Source organism: Rhinolophus sinicus, linkage group LG05 (genome assembly GCF_036562045.2).
Source record: "Rhinolophus sinicus isolate RSC01 linkage group LG05, ASM3656204v1, whole genome shotgun sequence".
Taxonomy (NCBI): domain Eukaryota; kingdom Metazoa; phylum Chordata; class Mammalia; order Chiroptera; family Rhinolophidae; genus Rhinolophus; species Rhinolophus sinicus.
In genome coordinates this window covers 47360012-47377471 of record NC_133755.1, presented here as the reverse complement: position 1 = coordinate 47377471, position 17460 = coordinate 47360012, and positions in this window count along the sequence as shown.

Below are 17460 nucleotides of genomic sequence, written 5' to 3'. Positions count from 1 at the left end.
ATAAACTTTAAAACAAAAGCTACAACAAGAGACATAGAAGGACCCAGTAATCCCACTTCTGGGTATTCACCCAAAGAAACCCAAAATGCTACTTTGAGGGGACGTGTGCATCCATATGTTCATTGCAGCATTGTGTACAATGGCCAAGATATGGAGGCAACCTGGGTGTCCCTGAATGTATGAATGGATAAAGAGGAGGTGGTACATATATACAATGGAATATTGCTCAGCCAGGGAAGGGACTCAGTTCTTTCAATCTGTAGTGTCATGGTTGGACCTAGAAGGTATTGTATCGAGTGGAGTGTCAGACAGAGAAAGACAGATGCAAAGTCATTTCACTTATATGTGGAATCTAAACAACAAAATGAACAAACAAACAAATCAGAAACAAACTTATAGACACAGGACATTTTGATGGTTGCCAGATAGGAGGGGGTTTGGGTAGGTGGGTAAAAAAAGGGGAAGGGGTTAAGCAGTACAAATTGGTTATTACAAAGTAGTCATGGGATGTAGGGTATGGCATAAGGAATATAGTCAATAATATTGTAATAACTATGTATGGTGTCGTATGGGTACTAGATTTATCAGGGTGATAGATGGAAGACATTTATTTTGGGGCAGAGTGAAAAAGGTGAAGGCATTAAGAAGTACAAACTGGTAGTTAAAAAATAGTCATGGGGATGTAAAGTAAAGCACAAGGAATGTAGTCAATAATATGGCAATAACTATGTATAGTGCCAGGTGGGTACTAGACTAGTCAGGGGGATCACTTCTACATTATATAAATGTCTAACCACTGTGCTGTACACCTGAAATTAATGTAAAATATATTGAATGTCAGCTATAATTCAAAAATTTAAAAAGGGCAGTGAAGAGGAACAAGAAGTCCAAACTTTCAGGTGTAAAACAAGTCATGAGGATGTTATGCACAGCATAGGGAACATAGTCAATAATACTGGGATAACATAGTACGGTGTCAGGTGGTTGCTGGACTTATGGTGATCACTTCTTCAGGTATATAAATGTTGAATAACTATAGTGTACACCTGAAACTAATATAATATTGTATGTTAGCCATATTTTTAATAAAAATCTTTTTTAAAAAACCCTGGGGACTGGCCAAATGGCCATGGCCTATAGTTTACTGATCTGGGCTCTCAGGAATACATACAACCTAGTACTTTAATCTTAGATGTGGCCATCAGTGTTTCTGGCTTCGCATGTTCTTTTATGTCCATATACTACCTTTCTTTTTTTTTTTTTTTTTTAGCTCAAACCTGTACCTTGTTTCTCCCTTCAAATAATTATTTCCTTTCAGAATCAGAATCATTATTGTTGTTGAGTTCTGTAGGTGAAATTTAATGGAAGCAAAGTTTTTCACCTTATTATTTAGAAATTGATGCATATTTACCTGTAAATCCCATCAATCAACATCACTTATTAGCTAACAATATGTGGAATGTTCCATACCAGGTCCTGAGGGCAGTAAAAAAGGAAGAAGCAGTCAGCCTTTGCGTTAAGCAGCTAATACTTTTATTGGAAGTGTCATGAGAAGAAGTAAATTTGTATTTTTTTTGACAGAAACACGAATATGTGTAAGTGAAAGAAGACAAATAACAAATAGGTGCCTGGAGTTAGAAAGGTACCCACCCCATGATGCTTAGAACTCAGAGCAGTAGGAATGTCCAAAGGTGGAAGGTCACTGGAGAGCCTGAGGTGTGAGGTGAGGGGGCAGAGGATTCACATAGAGAAGGAAGCACAGACTTCTGAAACAGAGGAGGACATGACTTATTCCCACTGCTAAATTATTTCCCATTTTGTCCGACTTCCTTTTGATAATAGGCAAAGGTCAACTTAAACTTCCTTCCATCCACTCCCTCTCAACTTGCCACTTTCCTCCCCCTCCAACTCCAAAGAGGAAAAACGCTGATGTGGGTCCAGACCAATAGCAATACTGGGTGTATTCCATCACTGAGCAGGGAGTAAGTGTGGAGGGTAGGACTGGGGTGGAGAAACCTCCAGTGTGCCTGGAAAGGATGCTTATATCTCATGAGTGCCTGTGGCACACTCCCCTTAAAATCCCACATTTGGCTGTTATTCTTTGGGCCTCTCTCTCTACTCTTCTCTGAGGCTAATGTGGTATGCTGGGGATGGAATTTCTTCCACATTCAAGGAGGCATCTCTAACTTCTGCTCAGGTTAGGATCCAGAAAAAGAGAGGCACTGATAAGGCCATTAAGTCAGACCTTCCTCTATACCTAAGGAGCATATAAGACTCACATGGGACAGCCCAACACACCAAGACCAGAGGTTCCATGCAGTGTTTTGTTTGAGACAAAAGTTTTCATAGCTGTTATGGGCTGAATGTTTGTGTTCCCCACCCCCAAATTCATATATTGAAGCCTAATCCCCATATTGATGGCATTTGGTGGTAGGGAAGTGATTAGTGCCCTTATAACAGAGACCTCTCTCAGTCCCTTTCTACCATGTGAGAACACAGTGAGAAGACAGCTATCTAGGAACCAGGAGGCTGGTTCTCACCAGACACTGAATCTGCATGTTTTGGTTTTCTCAGTGTCCAGAACTGTGAAAAATAAATATTTGCTGTATAAGCCACGCAGTCCACGATGTTTTTGTTATAGAAGCCCAAACAGACTAAGGCAATATCTAAATAGTGAGTTTTGCCTAGAGTTTCCCCCGGAACATCTCCCTTGAGCAGAAGGTTCTTTCCCTTTCTCTCAGAGACCAGGCAAACATCAAGAAATGAGGTAATAGAACTCAAGAAAGAATTAGAACATTTCTAAAAATCATATGGACTGCAGTATATTTAAAATGGCTGATTCCAGGAATGGAACAAGAAATATAGGAAATGAGCTCAGAAATTCTCGATATACCATAAAGCAAGAAAGTTTCCAAAGATTAGTAGGGTCATTATCAAAAGAACTTGGAACACAACTGGAAGAGGCTGTCATGGCCAAAGATGCAACAAGTTGAGTTTCAATAATTTATCACATATGTTTTCATGCATGAGTTCACAAAGATATTTGCCCAATAAAAGTATTTCATGTTACAAAATTGGGGGAAAGCTACATTAAATGTATTTCTTTTCTGTGGGATTTCTCAGAGCTATTAAAATGTGTTGTACATTCTTAAAAGAGAAGATACATTGAATGCCATCAAGTCTAAGACTCACATTTGTTTTTTACAATTTAATATCAGTGGAACTGGGCTACATCTTCCATATTAATGGCATGACAATTTAATTAGCAGTGCTTTTCTTCCTTACTAGTACATATAATAATGGTGCATCTTACGCTCAAAGGTTTTTTGGGGTTTATTTTGTTTTTGTTTTTTAGATTCTGTGAAATATGATAGCATGCTTACCTTTCCATTCATTCAGCCACTAATATTTTTTTCCATAGCACACATATTAATGGTTCTCAGAACTATGTTCGGAATAACACCAGCTAGGAAAATGTTTTATTTGAATAAAGATGCAGATCACACATTTCGCTTCAAAATCTCCCAGAACTACTCTAACATTTCATTTTTCCACCTGGAGAAAAACACACTTTCATTTTTGGTTGTATATCTATAGCAGCTCTTCCTGCATCTCCCCCGTCCCCCTTTGTGGGCAGTGGCCACATCCTATGCATCTTTTTAAATTCATCTCAAGCCTAAGTAGCTTTTTAAAGGTGGTCAACTTTTGTGGGCTACCTGATGCAATTCATTTGCTCTTGACACTCCCCGTAAAAAGGATGCATTGAAAAGGCTTTAACTTCTTACTTTTAGAACTAATACAATGTGCTCTAAGGTCTACGAGATCTTGACTAGTACATTCTCGAATTGTACCTGGATCATTTGGTCCAAATTATGTCTCCTATCACAAGGGCAGCTTTATAGTGCTAGAGAAAGCCCAGCCTCTGAAGAGAATATTAACTTTGGGTTTGTGGATTCATAAGAAGAAAGACATTTTCAACTAGAGACCCAACATATACAAAAATAGCGTAATAAAAACCAAAACAGTAGCTTCTGACACACAACCCATAATTACAAAAACCTAACAAATAGAACACAAAGGAAGCCGACCTGCACCACTTCCTCACCTCCTCATCAGCTCATTAGTGGCTGGCAGTAGTGTGGGCACTAGTGCCAGCAACAGGGCCACTGTGGCAACAATTGGAGCTTTTTCTTCAGAAAGTCAGATCCAGAAAGTCATTGAAGTTTTTTTTTCCTAAACCCCAAAACCAAGTTAGACAACATGTACCCAGCATGAAGTATAAACTTCTGCCACTGGTTTCTGCTCCAGGCACTGGATTAAGAAGGAGATTATCTTAATTCTAGGTCAGCTCTCTGGAGGCTAAAGAAAGCAAGAATGAAGAGCCAGATAGATAATAGGTAGGTAGATAGACAGATCGATAGATAGATATAGATAGCAAATAGATAGATGATAGATGGATAGATAGACGTAGATGACAGATAGATGATAGATGATGATAGATAGATAGATAGATAGATAGATAGATAGATAGATAGATAGATAGATAGATAGATAGATCTTTCTCTTTCCTGCTCCATCAAGCAGTTGTACTCTACTCCTTGACAGATCCAACCAACTTCAGAGGAAACTTTTCTCTTTGCTCTTCTTTCTCCCATTCTCTTTCCCTCTCTCTTCTCCCCTCTCTGAATCTCTCCAAACTAAAAGAGGGGAAGAACAAATGGCGTAAAAGGTTTGAAAGAAATGGCCAGACTTGGTGGAAAGGCAATTATTCCAGTTCTTTTCCCTGCTTTAGTACCTATTCTAAGAAAAAAAAACACTGAAAATTGAATTTTGGGGGGAAAATGAAAATATACAGCAAAGAAAGTATGAAATGGGGAAAAGATACTGGGCTAAGGTCGAGGGTCCGAAGGTTGAGTTCTGATTCCGATTTTCCATCAGAACTTAGAAGAGGTTGATATAAAAAAGGAAGCCTAAGTATGCCCCGGGCAACACAATACCCTGCCTGGTCATGACACACAGCTCCCTCCAAGTGGCCTCACAGAACCCATCAGAAATCGTCTTGGGTGTGCTTAGCCTAAGGTAGCCTTAAGGGCTCATGGGTGCTGGCACTGCAGATAAAGGACAGGGAGGTGGCCTACTGTGCACTGCAGCAATGAGGTATCCACCACCCACACAGCCATGCAAACCAGTCCCAAGTCATTGAAGTAGGCAATTCCAGAGTCCCAGGTCGCCAGATCATGGTTATAAGAGAGGACGTGGGATCTATGTGGCACATGCATTTGGCCCCATAGAACCTTGCCCCCACGGGGAGGGCGCAACAGAAGAAAGTCAGAGTGTGTTCCTCTAATGCCTGGGGCTTGAGGCAGAACCTGTGCTGCCCTGGTTTAAGGAGGATGATTCAACTCTAATCTCCAACCTCCTAAACACCTATTCTTTAGAAAGTCCTTTAGGCATCATAGACAGAAGTGAATTCTCTCTTTCTCTCTCTTTCTTTCCACCCCACTTTGAGGTGAACACCATCTTATAACAGTGATTTTTTTAGGGTACTTACCAGGGTTTGCTTGTAGTTTTCTGAATGTAGGAATGATGCCCTATACCTTTTTATAGCCTTCATATTACCTAATACAGTACCAAGCACATTAGCAGGCATAAAAATAAATGTTAATAAATGTAGAACTCTGTTCCAAAATTGTCTAATATATTTTTGCCTAATATGTGTAAAAACCGTACCATATACATGCATATACAAAAGACTTCAGATACTTTGCCTCCCAGTTGTACCAGATGGTCAATATGCACACCCTTACTTCCTTCCCGGGAATCAGCTCCCTGCCAGACCTAAGCCCAATATACCATGTGACTCTGCTTGTCTATTTTTTCCCACCAAGATTTACAGTTATCTTGTACTTTACGAGTATTTGAAACTGGACGATTTCAGTTGTGCAATAGTCCCAAATACGTAAGTTTATGTACCAATAAGAGGAGCTTATGGTTTTGATATTTTCTGGTTTCACAACATAATGTACTGGTTTCGATGAATAATTTTTGTTTTTTACCAAATTGGCCGTTTACTTAAACTTCTTTATCTACAAAACTCTAGAGAACTGTTTGTGGGAAGAAAAATGTGCCAGAAAACTCAACCATACAATATATTAAAAAAAGCATCATGCTGATAAGAAAAGCACACATTTATAAGTTAAATATCTGACTGGAAAGCAGAAATAAAGTAAAATTTTTCAAGGCAAAATTCTTACATTTTGGACACTAGCAAGCCAATTTCCTATCACCAACGTTCATGTTTTGTTTTGTTTTTCCTAATAGGTACAGAATCTCAAGGCACTGAGGCAATTTTCCCTTTACAAAGTAGAATTAGCTTTCCATCCTCCTCTTCCCTCCTCGCATTAACCATCTTCCCAGCGGCTACACACAAGAACCATTTATATTTACATTAAAAATGATTTGGCCTATGTACACCACATTGTTTGACAGGAAAGATGGATGTTCGCTTATAATTAAGTTTCAGCATAAATGACATCATTCAGGAAGATAAGAGTTCCCTTATTCCCTCTCTGCTAGTTTTTTCAGAGGATACTGTGGGTTGTATGCAGACTGATGATTTTTCTAGGCCTTCCTATTAATAGACAGTTCACAGCAAGTCAGTTACTTTTGAAAATCTGAAGAAAATTTTTGCTATCTTATTTGTCAGCTATCTCGTGGTCCTATGCTTTTGGACCAAGGGGGAGGGGATCTAAAGCCTTGACACTCAAAGTATGGTCTGTGGACACACAGTCTATGCACCACCTGGAAGTTTACCAGACATGGGGAATCTTGTAATCCCTCAGGCCTGTGGAATCAAAATCTGCATTTAAAAAAGATCCCCAGGTGATTTTTCTGCGTGTGACAGTTTGAGAAATGCTGGTGTAAGGGACATAAATATGTACAATGGGCAGCTTTGTGCATAAGATGTATTGTTTGGGGGGGGGCGGTTCTGCCTTTATACATCAGGCTTTGAGAACTAGGTTTTCAAACTCCACATATTCCTTTCCCCTACTGGAGTAGGAGAGCGATAAAATTATTTTTTGTCTTGTATAATTCTCCCATTACTCTGTGTGGATAACCTAATCTTCCCAACCATGTTAGAGAACAGTAATCATACCAAAATAAATTATTCCACCTTTATTGTGTGCTGAATAAATTTAAGACCTTATACCAGATATTAAGGAGATGGTGTTACTGAGATGTCTAAGGTATCATCCCTGCCAACAATCAGTATTTGTTTGTTTGTTGTTTACTTGCTTCTTGTCCTTCCTCATCATTGGACTATAAACTCCAGCAAGGCAGGTATCATATTGTTCACTGTTGTACCTGCAGCCCCTTCCACAATGTCTAGTACATAGCAGATGCTCAAAAATATGTGTTTAACAGATGAATGCCCTTAAAATATGGTAGGAAAAATAGGATGCATGTACAAATATTTACAAGCCTGACATTAGTAATAAGAAAGTAATACGTGTCCTATAACCATATCGTTCAGACTTTCCTCCACTTCCATTAGACTGATCTGCCTAAGAAAGAACTGAACCAATTCTTTACAAACTCTTCCAAAAACTGGAAAAGGCAGGAACACTTCTTCTAACTCCTATGAGGCATATTTTTGTTGACAGAGAATTATGAGTGATTAATCAAAATAAGGCTTTCATTCATAAAACAGTAACAATATAAAATTCCAACTGTTAAAGAAGAGTTTATTCATGTATTTTTAAATAAAATCTAGATTCCATTATCTGTAGAGAGAGTAAAAACTTAAGAAAAAACTTTCTATTATGAGAAAGTCTGACCATAAATAGCCTTGTTAGCTTGAGACAAGGGCTTATGCTATTTAGAAAACATCTATATTATTATGTATTATGTATGTTTTTAAATCAAAGGAATTGATGCAGGCAGTTTCTTCTAGGAAATACTTCTAAGGAAGAGGAGAAAGGCCAAAAAGTGTAACAGGGAAGGAGCAAAGATGCGTCGAAAGGAACGTGATCAACTGGTGACACTGGGGGTTCCACTAGGAACCCTCTGAGTCACCATGTAAGATGCATCTCAGAATTGGCCAGCAGCTTCTGTCCCCCATTACTAAAGGATTTTCCCATGGAGTGGTAACTTCCTCACAGTTTCAAATTTGTTCATGCATCAGAGGTGACATCAGAGGTTCCTGCAGATGTTGCATGTGGCAGGAGAGATACATGGGACAGCTGAGGCAGGTTCTGCTCCAGGGGTCGCTGCCACAACGACTAGGGCAGACCCAAAGCATGCGTGGTAGGCATAGGAGATGTCAGTGCATCAACTAAAGGAATCACAATAATATAATACACACCAACATGCCCAGCTCCCAGCATTAACAGTCATCTTGCTTTATCTGTACTTCCACGCATATCCTTAACTCCCACTGAATTTTGCAGTAAATCCTAGAGATCACGTCATGTCTACACGTATTTCAGTAGAAATTTCTAAAAGATGAGGATTCTTTTTTAATATAACCCCGATTATGGCAGCCTTAGGTTTTATTTTCCCTGACCTGTAAAAATAGTATATTATTTTATTTACAATCATCTTTTGACTATATTCCCCTCTGAAATTTTTGAGACTAACAATCCAGTCTAATAAAAGATTGGTGCCAATCTATGTATACTTACGGCTTTATTTTGACTTGGCCCATTGGTTCCAGGCGAGAAAAAGTCAAACAACAAGACTCAAAACACACACACACACACACAATAACAACAACAAAACAAAAAGCAAAACAAAACAAACAAAAACAAAAAAAACCCCTCACTTCTTAATTAGACATTTGAAAGGAAAAAGGTGTAAAAAAAAAAAAAAAAAATCATTGCCCACATTCCTATTTTTTCCTATCAAAAGTCAATTGCATATTTCCTATAATTATTTGTTTATAACCAAGGCCCCATATTTAAGAATCGTTATCCAAATACTAGGATTTCACATTTTAGATAACAATACATATTTTATTACCTACTTGGAATGCCTTTTTCCTGTTCAAATTCTATGGAATATCTCTGCATATTTGAGTATGCACTCAAAACATATATAATCAAAGTAATTTTTTTATGAATTGTGATGCACTTGGGATTTTCTGGTGCCGTTGTTGACATATGTCTGACTTTTGCTTTCTGTATCAGGCCTCAAGCATCCCTCTGGAGGTACCTCCAACCATTAAGGATGAGAACATGTGTTTAATCCAAGTTTAGAACCCATTAATGTTTCATAGGTATTGGGTTACAAACCAACTTGAATCTTTCGGTGTTTAACTCTGTTTGTTCTTGGCAAAGCTCAAAAAACTTAACGGGGCTCAAAAGATTTCTTGGACATGAACTTTAAGAAAAAGTATTTTGATGAGTAAAGCACAAATGAACCAGAACCCATATGGATCAAATTTTCCTCAAAATGCACATGGGTTTAATAATTAATGGAAAAAGTGCTTCTAGCATGCATTTTGGGTTTTATCAAACCCCAAATATTTGGGGAAAAAATGGTTTGATAGGTTCAAAGAACCCAGACTCTGATTTGATGCACCCACATTAATATCTCTTGATGTTGAATAAAAATGAGAACTATTTAGGTGTAATAGAAAACAGGCAGAACTTGTTCAAAAATTATGTGAATGAAAGAAAATAGCGTAATGCTACAAAGTTCATCTTTGTTCATATTTGTTTTCTTAAATCCTTCTTTTGAGAATTTCCAACAATCTTTTACCTATACTCTATCTCAATATTTTAAGAGTTTTAAAAGAAATTATTGATTGCAGTTGAAAAAGAAAAACTGAATGAAATCCTTTGAGATGCATAATATGCCATGAAATTTTCTAAGTTATCTGCAAATGTTTTTGCCAGCATCAATACATCCCTAAAATTACAGGATAAACTGCATTAATTGATGAATGGTACTATGTATTTAGGAGTTTCTGAAAGTTACGTTTTTGAATTCACAATAGTACTGCTGAGTATCTTAGCAAAATTTAAATTTACCTCTTTTCCACTAAGACAACTGTGTTCAGCTATAGGAGCATTTTCTCAGCACAACTTGAACATTTAAACTTTATGTACAGTTAGTATGTTTATATCTTAATGAACTCCCATAACTTTGAAGAAATTTATCTAATTTCTATCGAGTATATGAACACTGTATAAATGTTGAATCAGTCATAAATAAAAATAGCATTGTGTTTTCTTTATGTAGGCCAGAGGGCTACTCTAGAAAAGACTAGTTAATGCATTTTTCAGACAATGAACATGGAAATTTAACACAACCTTTAGCTAAATTTGAGTAGGATACATCAGACCAATAAAATTAATTCTGAATTATCTCATCCTTCAGCTCCTTAAGAAGACATTAAATTTTTAAAAATCATTATATGTCCAGTTTAAGTTCCACACAAAGTAATAATGATCTATCCTTTTTGTTTACACCTGTTCATGTATAAAAAGTGACACACAAGGATTAATTGTATGTTGCCTCAAAGACACTGAACTGGAAGAAACTTTCTTAAGAGCCTAAGTAAGTACTTTCATCATGAAACACAAAAATTTAGATTTTTGTTGCTGGTGGTACTTTAAAAAAAAATGAAAAAGAGAAAGAAGGAAAAATGTTTTACCATCTTTTCTAACAGGCCCAAAACTTAGCATCTGTCTTGTGAAAGACTCATGTTTGGATATTTCTCTGCCACTTTCTCTGACCTGTGGGCCAGCCAATCAGCTATCACAAGCCTTAAGAAATGACTCCTCAGAAAGGATTTACCTAAAAATAGAGGAGGGACTCCATGAATTGGGTAACCAAACACAGTTGCTGGGCGGGCACCAGTTATGGAAGAGTCATAAATGGAGTTGAATGCTATCTCCACTGCAATTTTTCTTCCTCCTCATGCTCCTACACACACACACACACACACACACACACACACACACACACTGATTATAGAAGGCAGCCATGTAGGTTGCCAGAAACACAGCAAAGCCATATTAACGATACGACCCTTTATGATACGCGTTTATTTATATTCAGTGAAGTAGGTTACTGACAATTTGGCCATTAATTTGCTGTTTATAAATCGTATTTTCCTTGTGGAGTAACCACAAGACTTTGACATTCACAGTCGTGTTGAAAGAAACAAGTTTATTAAAGAAGGCGAAAGCAAAAAAAGATTGGCCCTTTAAAGTTCACCAAATTGTACATGTCAGCCACTAAGTAAAATTCTGGACTTGAAAAATAGCAAAATGCCTAGTGCGTGGGAAAGAGAAGTAACACGGTGTGTATTCAATTCACATGTTGAAGGGAAATCAGACCAGCAAAGAAAGTCTAAGTATTCCAGCCCCTAAAGAAACATAATCCGGAGTTTATATCAGATGGTTTATGGGAGTTTATTGGAATATACAACAGGGTTCATGTCGTGTGTCACAAGGTGAAGCCTGTTCGCCAGTGATTTATAAGCCGCATGTGCCGGCGTTACTGTAATTTATAGAACGCAGATGGTCCTGGGGTGCCCCGCTGACTTGTAGCTGAATCAGGACCTAAGCCCCGTGTGTCATCTGCTCTGGGTACCTCAGGCTCACTTCCCAAAATTACCCACCAACATATTTCTGTTCTAAACTGGAAGATTCCAGAGACCCTTACCTTGTAACAAATGCAACTTTTAAAATGTGCAACTGCAGCAGAGGTGGGGGGAAGATTTAGGTTAAAAAGGGATGATCTTTTTTTCTCTCTCTCTCCCAAAGTAAGGTGGTTTCAGTCTTTTAACTTCCTTGGGCAATTTTCGTCACTAGGTTTGTCACTATTATATTGGTAGCAAGGAAACAAGATGTTGCATTCCTTTTTGAATGTGTCCAAACTGTGTATCTCTGCTACCTGCCCACACCCCAAAAAACATTAACAAGGAAAAGGGGAAGGCTAAGACTTTTCTTTTTTTAATTTGCCTGTTTTTGAGAGAAAGCACCAAAAAGGTTCCATCCCTAGCCACTTTCAAAACTACTATATAATTGTGTATTTATTACAAATCCTCTTTATTATCCTCAAAGGATGTGGTTCAGAAAGATGGTATAATAATGTGAAACGAATATTTACAGACTCTAATGTAAATGGATTGACCTTTTTCAAAAGATTGTTTTATCAGCACTTTAATTCACAAATTAAGGCACATGTGTTGGTTTTGAACTCTCTTTCAGTACCTTCATTTGAAGTTTCTAGCACTTCTTGTTCGGGTGCTAACATATTTCATGGTGCATTTGAGCCTCTGTTGGCCAAGGGGCAGTCAGAGAAGGACCCTTGAAGTTCATTTGTGCTGCTCACACATCTCCCTTTGAGCCCTTCATTGAGAAATTGAGTTGAACAATCCAGCAATCACAAGCATGTGCCTTAAAAACTTGGTCAAGTGCCCTTGCAGAGGGCCATCAAGTATTCCCATTTCTCTAAGCCAGCGGCCCTCACAGCCCCCAGGATGGCAGAAAGGACAAGCAAGAAAAGATATTTCCAATGTATGCTTTCACAATTCAGAGGGAAACTCAGTACCCAGCCTCTCGAACGGCACTGCCCAATAGAAATATGTGAGCCACATATGTAATTCTCGATTTTCTGGTAGCCACTCTCAAAAAAGTAAAAAGAAACAGGTGAAATAAAAGAGTAACATGTTTTTATATAACTCAATATATCCAAAATAATACCATGTGACAAATCATCAACATTGAAAGTGTCACTGAGATATTTCACATTCGTGTTTTGTACTTCTTTAAAATCTGATGTGTATCTTAATTCAGACTAACCAGAATTCAAGTACTCAATAGCCACATGTGACTGGCGGCTGCTGTGTTGTGTAGTACATTTCTACAATGTTCCTTCCGTGGAGAAGTGGTTCTAGAAAACTCGAAGCAAGTAATAACTTTGTGACCTTTTCCATAAGAAGTAGCCCTTCATACATATTTTAATACATTAAAATATATATACTTACGTAGTGTGTATGTATATATTCTTTTCTTATCGAGCAAAAGTAAAAAAAAGGGGGGGGGGGCCCAACAGGAGAACCAGGAGGGCTGTAATGGAAATAAAATTGACAGCCTCTCAAAACTCAGGTGGCACTTTCCTTTTCCAGTTAATTACGGTTTTAATTACATGGCTTCTTGCGACTCCTTGATACCTAATAAACCAGACTCTTTGGGGCAGCCAAGTTGGTTTTGCTTGAACTGCAGGTGTAAGACTCAGCATGAAACATAAATCAACTCCTTAAACACGCTCCCAGGGTGTGTTCAAGGTTTTTCTTCCTGTTTGCTTGTAAAATCACATCTTTTCACCATTGTTGGTAGAGAAATGATTGAAGCAGCTATGGGTTGAATAATAGCTTTGTGTTTTTGACTCAACTTGGCCTGGCATAAACAATTTTGTCTCAGATGAAACAGAATAGCAGAATACAAGATGTGTGTGTTTTTTTCCTCCCTCTCTCAGTCTTATGAATAATATATACTCCTAAATATTGATCATTTCATTTAGAAAAATAAATACCTGTTAGGAAACATAAAACTGAAGGCCCTGGGAATACATTAGGATTTCTGGTTGGAGTACTTGGAACCCATAAGATGATGGAGAGACATTTATTTAGGAATGTGCTGGTCAATCAAGTTCAAACATGGTAGAGTGTTGGCCAACAGTGGCATGGGGACTCTGCTGCAATAGAAAACAGGGAGACAGAGAAGCATTCCCAAAGTTCTTATTGGCTGAAAACCCAGCAGCATCTGATGGCATTATGAGCAGCTTGCAATTTTGCCTCAGCAGCAGGAAAATCTGCACTTGATCAGCTCTGCCATAACTAGTAAACGTCACCAGGGTAAATGTGGATTTCACTGGAAGCTTTTGCAGTGCCTAGTGATAATTCTGCCAGTTCTCCCTCCTTCCCTCCTCCATCCATAAAGAGAAAGTGCAACATATGGTATTTGCATGTTATCACAAAATATGAGATACTGGGTGAAATAAATTACGTGTGAAGGGGGTTTAGCCCATAATTTCTAGTAATTTCAAAAACATGAAAATGGCTTTTGAAGTAGGAGAGAGGGCCTTTCTCCTTGGGGAAAACTTCAAAACACGTCACACGCTATATAAACACAAATGCGTTTACCTTGCCTGGGCCTCCCATTTTTTTCTCCTTGGAATCCTGGCTAATTGTCAATGATGCCTATGTTCTAACAAGAGGTTTCTTTTTTCAGACCTAAATTATTTGACTTCAAGCTCTCTAATAGTGAAGTTCTGTTGTGAGTCGGAAAGTTGATGGGGGAGGGTGAGTGGGGAAGTGTTGGTGAGGGGAAAACGTTGCTGCGTATGAATCATAGTCTTTTTATGAAAGAAGATCCTAAGTGGGTTGCTCCTCCCAAGTTCTCATCAAAAATGCTGATGTCTTTCTTGTCTCCATGGGGTCTCTACTTGCTCTGCTTCGCCTCTTAATTTTCACAGCCCTCTGCTCATACCTGGAGAAGCCAAAGATATGTCCAGGATGGGTGGATGAGTATATACAAACCCTAAGCAGATAGGAACTTTGTTTTTGTGTTAGTAATGGAGAACTAGAAAATGGCAGTCATGGGTATTATTGTAACTGCATCCATAGGAGTCATTGGCTATAACTGCTCTGTTTATCCTGTATTTAAAATATATGCTACGTATTGTGCACACTAACTAGTTAATAAATATTTGCTGAGTCTTCTCTACTGTACACTCCAGGGGACAGGAGAATTGTCCTGATCACCCAGCCACATAGTCAGTACTCAATAACCACTGGCTGAACAAATACGTGACATGAAATGGAAATGGACCCTTCCATTTCAGGTGAGGATAGAGGGAGGATTTTTGAATCCCAATTCCATAATTGTGCTAGGACAGAGGAAAAGCAAGTCCATAATTAAAATGCTCATCAAGTTGTGAAAAAACACTGGTAGACTCCCAAAACAGACTTTACCTGAATTTCTCAATCCTCAATCTCTCCTCTTAGTCAGGGCACCTGTCTGACCAGAAACTCTAAGGAGATTACCTTTCAATAATAAAGGCATTAATCTCTGAAACCCTAAGATGGGGGGTGGGAGTTGGAGGGTGGAGAAAAATAATAGGCAAGAGGAAAATAATAGGCAAGAAAAATGTAGCATTGTAATCACTAGCAATTGGATGACACTTGGGAGCTTGGAAATCACTTTCACCAAACTTTTTTTCAGCTAATCTGCATAACAATCTTGCATGATAAACACTACCATCTTCATTTTACAGAGGAGGAAACTGGGTCTCAGAGGCATACAGTGACTTGCCTAAGGTCACAATGCTAAGAAATAGTAAGGCTTGGATTATGCCCAAGTTAAGTGAAAATGTAGTATATATGACAGTTTTAAAAATCAATTCGTGAAAATATCTTTGTCTCAATCAGATCCCCAATTCCCTTCCCTAAGGTAACTATTGTCTAAATTTCTTTAGTATTCTTAAAGAAATTTAAGTGTATATGTAGGCATACTACACATACACATACACACACACACACACACACACACACACACACACACACACGTAGGAGCATAATACCATATTCTTCTAATCATAGCTTTCTTCCCACAACCTGTAGCATGGTGAACATTTATATAAAGCTTCTCATCACATATAAGTCTACATTATTGTTTTTAATTTTACAAATATAACACGTTTTACTACTTCCCCTTTGGTGTGCATGTAAGTTGCTTCTAGGAATTTGTCATTGAAAAACAATGTTAAAATGAATATTCATGTACATGATCACAATCATTCATTTTCTTACAAGATTTATAACTGGGTTGTCCACGGGTGCTTTGCATGATGGACAACGCACTAGGCTGAGGAAGGAGTTCCAGTTCTGGGAGTGCCATTCACTAGTGGTGTGACTTTGAAGGAATCCCTTGCACTCTCTGACACTCAACTTCCCAGATGGAAAATTAGAAAGTGACAATGCAAGAAGCTCTACAGAGACAGAGCTGTGTGATGGGAAGAGATCCAGTGTAGCATTAGGAACAGATCCAGCGTAACAAGATCTGCGATAATGCTTCTCAAAGACTAAAGGATCGCTGAGACCGCCAATCTTCTTGAAAATAGTCTACAGGGAAAATAACTTTCTCCAGTCATTAGATTTGCTGGCAGTGCTTTCAATGTAATTAACACTGCAATTGACACCATGGTGGCCTCCTCCTCATCTATGTCTCTTTTCTTGGATATCCACATGTCCCCTTCACAACTCCAGTGTTTTAGAGGAAGCTGACGTCAAGTTGAAGCTTGTGACTCAGGCCTAAATTCATCAATACAGTCCTTTCCCTGGTCACACGTTTTGGGTCTGGGATGAGTATAAACCAAGTTAGATCATAAAGACAGAGGGAGCTGTGGGAAAAGAGATTTCTCACTCTTTTGAGAGGCTTCCCAGAGCAGAAAATATGTAGATCCAGGAAGTGTTTGTGGCCATCTCCCAACCAGAAAGAGATGCCAGCCCTGGGATAAAGTTAACACCAGCAAGGAAGGAGGAGAGAAGGAAGTTTACGTGAGCCGTGGCAATATTACTTAACTCACTAAAACAAACCAACCCCAAGGCCTGCCTAACTTTGCTGTCTATTTATGTGAGCTAGTAAGTCCCTTATGGTTTAAGTCCTTATGGTTAAGTTTGAATCACATTTTTCTGTTACATGCAATTGAATATTAAGAGACACAGAATTAGACATCAGTATAGATATCCATGTAGATAAATACCTTATTGATGCTTATTGAGTACAGGCTAAGCACTAAGTACTTTATAAATATTATCCCCTTTAATCATCATTGGAACCCAACAAATTGGGTATTACCATACCTATCTGGCAAATGAGGAAACAGCTTCAGTTATGCAGCTAATCAGCAGGGGAGGTAGAACTGCATGGTTCCAAAGCTCTGCCTTAAAACTACATACCTGCTCTAGCCACAACTGGAACACACATTTTTATTCAGTTTACCGTCATTCTAAGCCATGTTGTGAAATGTGAGGTTTGTCTCTAGTGCCCTGTCCTCCTGTCTGAACCTCCTCCCACAGAGACACAAGCCCTAGACTGTCCCCCCCACCAAAGATCAAGGAATTGGGTCTAACTGGAGGGCCATGTCCCTACCTCCTGAACTCCCTAAAGTTCCATACTTACTATATCTGTGTCCCATTCTTTTACTGCCAGATACCCATTCAAGTAAAATTATGAATGGGAAGTATGTTTGCATGATATACTCTTCCCAAGAGCATATTTGCATTTTACCAGAAACTTTTGAAGTCTTCACCCAAATGAGAGATTAATGGAGAATATTCAGGTACCAGTACATTGGAAGATGGGGAGATGTGATTTTTCCAATGGTTCTCTTTGGGTGACAACATTTACCACTGACCAGATTATAAGACCATCAAGCTCA